General features: G+C 45.2%; 1 protein-coding gene across 1 annotated transcript in view; it reads right to left on the minus strand.

Annotated features, from left to right (window-relative positions):
• SLC52A3 (solute carrier family 52 member 3) overlaps window positions 1-10,844 on the minus strand; it is a 43,664-nt gene that overhangs the window by 24,669 nt on the left and 8,151 nt on the right. The window contains exon 2 of the mRNA XM_049698815.1: window positions 5,049-5,276. The gene's annotated coding sequence lies outside the window, so the exon portion shown is untranslated. The remainder of the gene's footprint in view (window positions 1-5,048; window positions 5,277-10,844) is intronic.

Here is a 10,844-nt window from a genome sequence, read left to right on the forward strand (position 1 = left end):
CCTGCCAGGGATCCTGAGGACCTGCGTGACCTTCGTGCCCTGGCTTCCCATCTCTTCCAGCTCCATAGCTCTTTCTCTGTTCCCCTCCTGTGCTCTGGCTCGGTCTTCCTGCTCACTCTCTGGGCTGCAGCCCAGACGTGACTTCCTTCTAGAAGCCTGCCCTGCCCCCTCGTCTGGATCCCACAGCTGCCGTGATCACTCACAACTGTAATCCCTGTGCCTTCTCTGTCTCCCCCACTGGCTATGGGCATGGAAAGCAGAGAGCTTCTGTCTTGTTCACCACTGTATCCCCAGCCGCCACCTCAGTGCCTGGCACATAGTAGGATCTCAGTAAATTTGTTGAATGAACAAATGATTATCATTGCATTTCTCATACCAATCTCTTTGCCTCTTCGGGGGTTTCAGAATGGGCATTTGGTCCTTCATTCATTCATATACATATATATATATATTTTTACATTTTCTTTCTCCATTAATCTGTTGATAGACACATTGTTTCCATGTTTTGGCTATTGTAAATAATGCTACAATGAATATGGGGGTGCAGAAATCTCCTTGAGATAGTGATTTCATTTCCTTTGGGGCTCTACTTGGGAGTGGAATTGCTGGCATGGTAGTTCTGTTTTTAATTTTTTGAGAAACTTCCATACTGCTTTCCAGAGTGGTTGTGCCAGTTTACCTTCCCACCAGTAGTGCATAATGGTTTCCCTTTCTCCACATCCTCACCAACACTTGTTATCTCTTGTCTTTTTTTTTTTTTTTAAATCTCTTGTCTTTTTGATGACAATAATTCTGACACGTGTGAGGTGATATCTCTGTGGTTTTGACTTGCATTTCCCTGATGATTAGTGATGTTGAGTACCTTTTCATGTACCTGTTGGCCATTTGTATGTCTTCCTTGGAGAAATGTCTATTCAGGGATCAATCCCTTGAAGCCCGTGCACCGCAATGAAGAGTGGCCCCCCTGCTCAACGCAACTAGAGGAAGCCTGTGAGCAGCAATGAAGACGCAACACAGTCAAAAAAAAAAAAAAAAAGTACTTTAAAGGATCAATCACTTATCAGATATATGATTTGCAAATATTTTCTCCTATCCTTTAGGTTGCCTTTTTATTTTGTTAATTGTTTCTTCTTTTTTAAAAAATAAATTTATTTATTTAATTTTTGGCTACATTGGGTCTTGGTTGCTGCATGCAGGCTTTCTCTAGTTGCAGCCAGCAGGGGCTTCTCTTGTTGCAGAGCATGGGCTCTAGGTGCGCAGGCTTCAGTAGTTGTGGCATGTGGGCTCAGTAGTTGTGGCTTGCGGGCTCTAGAGCACAGGCTCAGTAGTTGTGGTATACGAGCTAAGTTGCTCTGTGGTGTGTGGGATCTTCCTGGACCAGGGCTCAAACCCGTGTCCCCTGCATTGGCAGGTGGATTCTTAACCACTGCGCCACCAGGAAGTCCTGTTAATTGTTTCTTTTGCTGTACAGAAACTTTTTGGTTTGATGTAGTCCTAGTTGTTGATTTTTGCTTTTGTTGTGTGCTTTTGGTGTCATATCTAAAATATTGCCAAAACCAATGTCGAGGCATTTTATACTCATGTTTTCTTGTAGGAGTTTTACAGTTTCAGATCTTAGGTTTAAGTTTTTAATCCATTTCCAGTTAATATTTTGAGTGTTGTAAGATAGGGGTCCAATTGCATTGTTTGCATGTGGATATCCACTTTTCCAAACACTATTTATTGAAGAGACTATCTTTTCCTCATTGAGCATTCTTGGTTCCTTTGTCAAGTATTAGTTGACCATATATACATGGGTTTATTTCTGGGCCCTCGATTGTTTTTATACCAGTAACATACTGTTTTGATTGCTATAGTTTTGTAATATTGATTGATATTTTTAAAAGATCTGCCTGCACTTGGTGGAAGATGGATGTGGGGAGAGAGGGCAGGAGTGGCCCAGAGTCTGAAGCAGGGTCCAGGCATAGATGGGACAGATGAACCCATTTTGTGCCCATCCTCAGGGTGAGGAGTCTGAGGAATCTGTGCTGAGAATGGGCCTGGGGCTTGCAGTGTCTGGACCTGAGAGTTGGGCCCCAGCAATAGAGAAAGGGAGGTGGGGGTAGCACCGCAGGCTCATTTGCATCTGATTTGCATATAGAATAGAGAGGTCAAGTTGAAAGCTGAAAAGGCCTGCTCCAGGCCCTTAGGTGGAGGGTCTTGGGTGTTAAGTTTCCACAAAGATTCTGTCTCTGGGGCCACGACCTTCCAGTTCTAGAGGGGCTCTACTCCCCCCCAGCTGCACTCTGGCCTGGCCCTGCCATCTGGGGTTGGAACACTAGGAGGACAAAGGCCCCTCACTCTCAGAACACTCTTCCCCTGCAAAATCCCATCTGTCAGGCCCAGCCTCTGACCTTCCGGGCTCACAGGCTGTAGGGTTGGGGAGGGGAGACCCCAGAGCCCTGAGGGGACGCAAGCCTCCCCTCCCAGCCTCCACCATCTGTCCTGGTCCGCACAGGCGTCCTCTTGCTTCTGTCGCCTGATCAGTGTGATCGGGGCTAGTCACCTCCCCTTTCTGGGCCTTGGTTTCCCCCACATTGCAGAGGTGGGATTGGGTGGAGTATCATTTGTCACAATTAGAAAAATACTGGGGAAAATATAATGGAATAGGAACAAAACGGTGTTATTAAATTCTAGTCTACCTTCAAGTAAAAGAAGCCAGGCACATTTACTTCCTTGAGGTAACCAGACTTGGTGCAAGGGAGGAGAAGAGGAGTAACTTTGACTCTAGAGCTATGCTATTGAGTACAATAGCCGCTAGCCTTGTGTGGTTATTTTCATTTCAATTAATTAAAATTCAATAAAATGTAAAATTCAGTTCCTCAGTTGTGCTTAACAACATTTCAAGGTCTCAATATCCACGTGTGGCTAGTGGCTACTCTACAGGACAAATATAGAACATTTCGCCCACATAGAACGTTCTGGCAGACAGTGCTGCCCTGGAGGATTTATTGGGTACATCTAATTAAAAATAGTTATCCCTCTTTTCTCCTACTGTGGGAAACATTGGGTTTGATTTTTAACCTCACAGTGAAAACCACCATCTCTTTCTTTCTCTTTTATTTTTTAGGGTATTGTACTTTTTAAAATATTTTTTATTGAAGTATAGTTGATTTACAAGATTGTGTTGGTTTCAGGTGTACCACAAAGTGATTCAGTTTTATATATATATATATATTCCTTTTTAGGCTCTTTCCTATTATAGGTTATTACACGATATTGAGTATAGTTCCCTGTGCTATGTAGTAGGACCTTGACTATCATCTCTTTCCACTCTGACTTGCCCTGGTGTCAGCTGGTGGCCTAAGGACCATTTCACTATCACAGTCTAAGGGATGAACATGATGGGCATCTAGGGTTTTAGACTGAAGGGATTCTAAGGATTTGATGACCTCAGGGTTTAAAAATTCTGGGATTTTCAGGTTCAGAACTTGTCCGCACTCCTGAAACCCGAAGGATTTGGGAGTGGAGAGCTGATGGAGCTCAGCTGGGGCCAAATCCCCCCCAATCCTCAGGCTTGTCTGCCCCCTCCCCTACTTCCCTCAGCGGCCCACGTCCCCCCTACCCCCAGAAGACTGTTGGACGCCCTAGTTGTTTGTGCTGGCACCTGGTGCAGCTGGCTTCCTGGCTCCAGGACCCAAGCCCATGTGCTCTCTGCCAGGATTTGAGGAGATCTATCGGGAGCCCCCGTGACTGTGCTGTATAATCTCTGATATTGTCATTAGCATAGCACCCTTTTATTGAGCCACACTCTGGCCAGGTTTTGCTGTCATCATCTTGGGTACTCAAGGTAACACCTTACAATGTAGGTGAAATTATTCTTCTGATTACAGATGAGGAAACGGAAAGTTCAGAGTTTAAGGAACTTTCCCAAGTCAGGTAGCTAGTGGGTGGTAGAGCTGGGATTGGAACCATGCCTGGCTGACCCCAGAATTCCCAGTCTTGACCTTAAACTGCTGCTCTTTATGTTTAAAATAGAAACTCCCCTCTGTGGCCTACAGACTCTCAGCAATTTAACATCAGTCTCTTTCTCTGCCTGCATTCTAGCCACTGGCTTTTTGGCTCAAAGGCACTAAGCTCATTCTTACCCCAGGCCCTTTGCACATGCTGCTCCCTCTCATCCTTCCTCTTGATTTCCACGTGGCTGCCTCTTTCTTACCCTTTGTGTCTCACCTCGGAGGAGAGGCCTCCCTGACCATGCTATATAAAGCAGCCTCTTCTCTTTCATGCCTGTTTCCTTACTTTGCTTTATTTTTATTTATAACATTTCTCATTTCTTGGTTCACTTGCTCATCTATTGTTCTGTCTCCCTCACTAGCATGTAACTCCTTGTGTTTTCATCTCTCTTCCTAGTAATTGGCACAGACCAGGGGCTCAGATAATATTTGTTGAATGAGTGAATACATCTTGAAACAAGACAAGAGGAAGTCAAGGAGGGAGGTCTGCAGGGGCCTCCAAACAAGGAGCTGCCATCTCCTAATTGTCCAGACAGAAAGCTGAGCCTCAGAAAGATGGAGAGGCAGAGGCACGCTCAGCCCCAGCAGCAGCTCAGTGATAACAGTCCCACCTGGACAGCTCAGCCCTGTCTTTATACTTGCCAAGCCCTTTCTCAGATGCTATATCCTGGGAGCTATCATCATCTCCATTTACCTGATAAAAGCCCGAAGCCTGCAAGCTCAGGAGACTCCCAGCTGGGAGGGTCACTGTAGTGTCAGAGCAGGGGTCCCAGGTTTCCTATCTCTGTGCAGGTGCTGGCTTCACTCTCAACCCTTGCTGGGGCAAGGGGTTGAAAAGAACAGACTCTGCGTCCAATCTCCCTCCCCAACACAATAGAAAGGGGCCACAGACCTGTCCACAGTGAGCTTTACTCACTGTTGGGTTTTACTCTGATGGAACAGCCCAGGATGCAAGCCAGAAACTTTTTAGTGGAACCAGAATTTCACTCTGACCCATAACAGTAATTCCAATAGTAGTAGTGGTAGTAATCATGAGGTTTGTTGATCACTTACCATATGTGACAAGTCCCGTGCAGAATGCTTGATTCCCATTATCTCATCTGACTTTCATAACATCCTTGTGAAGCGATATCACCATTCCCAGTTTGTAGTGGCGGAGATGTAGCTCAGAGAGGTGGAGCCACTTTTCCAGGATCACACAGCCAAGAGAATGTGGAACCAGCATTTGAACACATGTCCATCAGGGCCCCCGACCTGCACCATTCACCCCTCTGGAAGGCCCTTGGGAGGAGGGAAGCAGGGAGGATGGGGGATGTACGGGAGCAGTGGACAGGCTGTTTCTCAGTTCTGTTCTCAAATATTAATTGAGTGCCTGCTGTGTACACTGGGCTGGATCCTGGGGTGTGGGAGAGGAGCAGGCCAGTCCCTGCCACCCCTAGCGCTCACTGTTGCCTTCGTGGGGAGAGTGGACCTGTAAATGGACATGCAACACAATCTGATACACAACCTGATACATGGGGAAAAATCCAGGAGACTCGGAAAAGGGTCTCCCAGCTCAGCCGGGGAGGGGGTCAGGAAAAGCTCCAGGAAGTGACTTCCACAGGACAAGGCGGAGTGAGCCAGGAAGAGCATTGCAGGTGTTGGGCACACAGGGGAACATCAGGGTGGCTGGTGGGCACAGCTCCAAGCAGCTGGATGTTGCTAGGTTGGGCTGCACAGGTCTGGGGGTGGGAGAGTAGAGGCTGCGAGGGCTGGGCTCTCCGGGTGTTCCTCCTGAGCTGAGCTCTCCCCTGCTGCGTCTCCTGGCTGTTTCTTCCTGGGAATCCAGGGGCACTGGGGCCCCATGGTCTCATGGCTCTGTGGTTGCTCTGATCCTGCCTAGTTTAGAATCAAATCCTTTCTAAGGACAGAAACCCAGAATCTCGCTTGGGTTGTGTATTCAGGGCACCTTTCTGAGTCCACTCAAGTTGAATGTTACTACCTCCATTGTACAGATGGAGAAATTGAGGCTCAGAGATAGGAAGGGCCAGCAGGATGTGTCCTGGAATATCCCCACTGGAAGCTGGGCCTGATTCTTTGGCAGGTGGAACCTGGCCCCCTGGAGGCACTGCGGTAGTTGAGAGGCATGTGTGGTGGGGACTGGAGACTGAGGACGGTTCCTGGGTCTGGGAAATCTGGTCCCAGGGGAAGCAGCCTGTACTTTAAGCGAGGCACTGGCAGAGGAGGAAGGGCCCCTTGTCACATCCTGGAGACGCACCTTCTACAGATGGTGTTTTCACTGTTCCTGTGGGCTGTTTAGGAAGTGTTCTGAGGACATAGGACTTCAGGGTTGAGTATGTTGGGGAAACAATGGAGGAAGCAAATAGAAAGAGGAGTTTCTGCTCCAGGCCTTCTCAGAGTCTTTACTATGGTTAAGTGCGTTGCCAATCTCTAACTGCAGGAAAAGTGGGCAAAGAAGTGTGGACCCTGCCTTCTGGGAGCTCACAGTTGGTAGAGGAGATCCAGACACAGGAACACACTGAATGTCAGGAGGTTGGAGAGCTATGAAAAGAAATGTGAATGATGGGGTTGGGGGAGGATGAGGGTTTCCCCTGGGAGGATGACACTGAGCAGACTGGAAGGACATGAGGGAGGAGGTGAGGAGGCAGCTGTGTCTTGGGGAAGAGATGCCCAGGCAGTGGGAACAGCATGTGCAAAGGCCCTGAGGCAGGAGGGTGCTTGGTGTATTTGAGAAACAACAGGAGGGTCAGTGGCTGGAGCAAGATGGGCTGAGGGGGAAGGTGGTAGGACATGGGGTTGACAGGGATCAGCTTCCAAAGGCCCCCGTATTCAAAGCTTTTTGGGGAGCCCTTGGAGGGTTTGGGCAGGGAGTGATGATGCCTGGGGACACGCTGCCTCAAGAGCTTGTACTATCAAACAACCTCATAAGAACAGTAGCAGAAACGACAGCCATAGGGTGTAAAGGGTCAGTCAGGGTATCATGCCTCTGATAAACCTGGGAGGTAGGCATGGTTAACACCTGTTTTCCAGGTGAGGAAACTTAGGCTTAGAAAGAAGTGCTTGCATCTACATAGTAGGTGCTCAAAAATATTTCTGGAACAAATAAATTAATTGAGAGAATATTTTAAAAATCTTTCCATATCACTTAATATTCTTCAAAAACATCATTTTGAATGGCTGTATGGTATTCTGTTCCAGTCCCATTCACCATGCATTGCCCTGTGGCCAGAAAATTAGGTTATTTTTTTGGGGGGAGGGGCATTAATAGCAATGCTATAGTAAATATTATTGTTGTTAAATCTTTCTGAATCTCTTTCGTTATTTGGTTAGGGTCAGTTTCTTTTTAGAAACAGTTGCTAGATCAGAATACAGGACTATTGACACAGCACAAAATTTCTCAAAATTATTTGAGAAAAGCGACTCTTGCCTTCCAGAAAGAACATCTCAATTGACTCTCTCAGCTGCCGTGTTGGGAGGGACATATTTGGGCTGAGTTTTCTTTTAATTCACTACCTTATTCTGTTCTCTCATAGAATATCCTTAAAAGTGTTGTTTATTTTTTTAAATAGATAATATGTTTATAAGGTACAAAATCCAAAAGGTTTAAAAAATACTTTCTAAAAAGCTTTTCTCTTTCCCCTATTCCCCAGTCAGCCCAGTAGCCACCACTAGGACCAGTTTCTGGTGAGTCCTTCCAGAGGAATTCAGATACAAGGAAATGTGTATGAAGAGAACACCCTTTGAATTAAATGAAACAAAACAAAATACAGCCATGGGGTGCACAGAAGATAGGGAATTGACATCTGAGGCTGATTTCATCTTGGTTTCAAGCTGAGTGAAGAAAACACTGCCAAGCATACACCCTGAGAAAACCATAATTCAGAAAGACACACGCACCCCAATGTTCATTGCAGCACTATTTACAATAGGCAGATCATGGAGGCAACATAAATGTCCATCAACAGATGAATGGATAAAGAAGATGGGGTACATATATACAATGGAATATTACTCAGCCATAAAAAGGAATGAAATTGGGTCATTTATAGAGACGTGGATGGACCTAGAGACTGTCATACACAGTGAAGTAAGGCAGAAAAAGAAAAACAAATATTGTATATTAACACATATATGTGAAATCTAGAAAAATGGTACAGATTTGCCATTTGCCTGTTTGCAAGGCAGAAATAGAGACACAGATATAGAGAACAAACATATGGACACCAAGGGGGCAAAAGGGGGCGTGGAATGAGATTGGGAGATTGGGATTGACATATATACACTAATATGCATAAAATAGATAACTAATGAGAACCTGCTGTATAGCACAGGGAACTCTACTCAGTGCTCTGTGGTGACCTAAATGGGGAGGAAAACCAAAAAAGAAGGAATATATGTATACATATAGCTGCTTCACTTCGCTGTACAGCAGAAACTAACAACATTGTAAAGCAACTATCCCCAATTAAAAAAAAAAAAAGAAAACACTGCCAAGGTCTGGTTGCTGGAGGAGGCAACAAAGCAGCCACAGGCCTGTGTACAGGGCGAGATGTTACTGTTGCTGGGTCAAGATAAGGCATAAGGGGGCTTCCCTGGTGGCGCAGTGGTTGAGAGTCCGCCTGCCGATGCAGGGGACACGGGTTCGTGCCCCGGTCCGGGAAGATCCCACGTGCCGCGGAGCGGCCGGGCCCGTGAGCCATGGCCGCTGAGCCTGCGCGTCCGGAGCCTGTGCTCCGCAAGGGGAGAGGCCACAGCAGTGAGAGGCCCGCGTACCGCAAAAAAAGAAAGATAAGGCATAAGGATCCTCCAGCTCCCTGTGAACTGGGGACTGTTAATGATAGTTTGTGCACCTTCTTATTCTTATGGGCTCTCCCTCCCCACCCCACACAGTGGGGAAGGGGAAGGACAGGGACGCTTTCAATGGCTCTAAATTGGCACCAGGTGCTTAACAAATCCTTGAAATAGAGGTTGTTACCAGTATGTTGTTGGCACGTGAAGATGCTCAGCGTCCTGGAATCTGAGTGTGTCCAAATAATCTCTCTTTGTGTGGCCTAATTTGGAATCCGGGGGAAGTTCCTTCTGCCCTCCGTTTGCCTCACTTTCTTAATCTGGGAATGAGGCTCAGGGTTTTGGTGTTGTTTGTTTTAAGCTCCAGGGCATACAGGGCAGAGGCAAGCTTTGAAGATGCAAGGGTCAGCAGGGCCTTTATCCAGGCATCTCAAATATCTCCCAGCTCCTGATTAAAACTATACCTTTCAGAGAAAAATTAGACCATGACACCATTGTTGTCATTCCTGTTTTAATGACAGGGAAGCCGAGGTCTGAGAGGCACTCTAGCAATGTGTTCATATGGTCATATGCTTTTTAAAATTTTCCAAAGTGAGGTAATTTAACCTCATTCTGTTTATACCACCATCTCCTTCCATTCCGACTTCCCCTTGTGTCAGCTGATGTTGGAGTGAGTGTGAGCATTTTGGGGATCTGGCTAAGAGGACCTTGACATTTAATTTGGGGTTAGTGGTTTTATTTATGTTGTTTCCAGTCACTTTTGTGAGTAGATAATTATTGCCAACTGCCCTAGTAGAGGAATGGCTTCCAGGAATACCCCTACCTGGCACACTGAGCTGACTCACCTGGCACTGTGACATGAAAGTGCAGAGTCAGAGGTCGTAGCTCCATATACATGGATGGTCCTACAGTGCCCAATACCACCAGGATGAGGTAGTAGAGGAGAAGTTTGGAATGTATACATGGAACCGGAAGCTTGTTTATGGAAAGTTTTATGGAGGTATGTCAAACAGGTAATTCACAAAAATAATGTTATTTTTCTGGACTTTGTAGAATTTGTCATTTGTTGAGGTTTCTTTTATCTTTATAACCAAATCACCACTTTATTACCTAATTTTATATCTGTAATTTTGTAGTCCTTTTCTTAAATAACACTCCCTAAATTGTTTAAGCCCCAGGAAGTACAAAGTCTGGACCTGCTCCTACTCAGTTTTCTCTCTGTCTTTTAGGATCACAGACCCTCTCCTCACTGCAACTGTCAAACTGCAGTTACACGGTAATATAACAGAATGGCTGAGAGGACTCCTGCTGGATCCAGACAGACCTTAGTCTTCTCATCTATAAAATAGGCATATTAATAGAATCTCTCTCCTCAGACAGTAATGAAGGCAAATGAGAAAATGTGGGTACATTTGAGCACAATCTAGCAGATGGCATAGTTAGTGCTAGGTTTGATATTTAGCTGGTCCTCACAGACTCCCTGTTTATGATAGTATCTGTTCTGATATGGTTAGTTGGTGCCCATGCCGGAACATGCAGTCATTGCTAGCTATTGGTTTATTATTAGGCCTCCTCCCCCACCTGTCCAAGGCATGTTCACAGTCAGTGCTCAGTCACTGACAATTCAATCAGAGAATGAAAAACACCATCTGGGATTGAAAGAGGCTGAGTCCAAACTGAGCAATGCCCTACACCCAAACAGTGACTCACACCTAAAACTTTTGCTCATCTGAAAGGGGTGTTAGAGTTAATTTTTCTAATCCTCTTTAAAAACATGTATTTTTTTTTTCTCTTGACTGGTTTAACTATTGGAAACTTGGAAAATTCATACAAGCAGAAAGAAGAAATTAACTGCTGTTATTTATAATGCATTTATACATTGTATAATTGTATAATACATTATACAGTGTATAATACATTGTATAATTACAATGTATTGTATAATATTATACAATACATTGTATAATTGTATAATACATAATACATTGTATAATTGTATAATACATAATACATTGTATAATTGTATAATACATTATACATTGTATAATACATTGTATAATT

This window comes from Orcinus orca, chromosome 16, assembly GCF_937001465.1.
Source record: "Orcinus orca chromosome 16, mOrcOrc1.1, whole genome shotgun sequence".
Classification (NCBI taxonomy): Eukaryota; Metazoa; Chordata; class Mammalia; order Artiodactyla; family Delphinidae; genus Orcinus; species Orcinus orca.